We start from the raw sequence: 1,253 nt of genomic DNA on the forward strand, positions 1-1,253 counted from the left end.
AAATTTCTGGCACCAAATGGTTTACCTGCCTTGAATCCAGGAAAGTTGTGTTTTTTGGCATTGTATAAATATGGTTATGAGAGAGATTCATTTTTAGTTTTACATCATACAAAAAAAAAACAACCTTGCATAATAAATTTGATCAGATAAAAAATAATAATCTGGTACAACATTAGATGTCCACTCTGATCTCTAAAACCCATTATGTTTTGCAGTTTAATAAATACTGATATGGTTTTTCCATCCACAAGTGAAGGCTGACCGTTGAGAAGAAAAAACAGTAAGTATGTTTAACACGTGTAAAAACATGAACGTACAACATTTGTATGCATCTGACAGCCCTGAACGAGACTAGCAGTCAAAGGGTTAAAATTAGTTTTTTGGGGGATCCCAGCCTTCATATTTGTAGAAGGCACTGGTAAAGAGCATTTTTAAGATTTTTTTTTTCTTGGGGGGGGTGGCATTCTATATTTTTGGAATTGAATTTAATGAGTTATTCCCTTGGTGGTAAAGTGCATCTATGTCACCCACTGGGGGGTTTTTTTTTGTTTGTGTTTTTTTTTTTAAACGAAAAATAAAAACATTAGTAATATTTGAGAAACGATTTAATATTTTGCTTTACAAAAAAAAATATAGGAAGAGTGAAATAATAGAGCAAGTTGCTATTTTTGTTACTATAAAATATATAAAAATATTTTAGATTTTGATAAAAATATTAAAACACATATTTAAATAAATGTTCTATTTGTTTTAACATTGCATTCCAAGTGTTCCATATTTAGCTTCTGGGGGGGAAAAAATAACAGGATTTTAGAACATTTTTGGCAAATAGAAAAAAGGAACAAGTCCTTGATCTCTATTTACATTTTTATTTTAATAAGTGAAGTGCTGTGGGTCACATGCTTAAATACTGGGCTTCTTTTAATATATAATTAAAAAGGTCAGCATGGTTGACTTTTAATATTATTGGTCGTTTCTCCGTTTGAATTCGGAAGGATTTATTTTTTTGGCTGCCATATTATTAATTTAATTCACTTAAAATTGTATTGGTAATATAAAGCATAGTAATGCTTCTTTAATCTGCGTATGAATATAATTTAACGTGAAAGATCACATTAATATAGTTGGCTTTTCTGAGGCACGCCTGCAATCATTCTGCCGTATCTCCTCTTTGACCTGATCTTTCGGTTCACCGTTCTTTCCGTATGATACTTCATCATTTTATGAGTATAATGTGAAGCTTTTTAGTCATA

The sequence above is a fragment of the Spea bombifrons genome, chromosome 6 (genome assembly GCF_027358695.1).
Source record: "Spea bombifrons isolate aSpeBom1 chromosome 6, aSpeBom1.2.pri, whole genome shotgun sequence".
In the NCBI taxonomy this organism is placed as follows: domain Eukaryota; kingdom Metazoa; phylum Chordata; class Amphibia; order Anura; family Pelobatidae; genus Spea; species Spea bombifrons.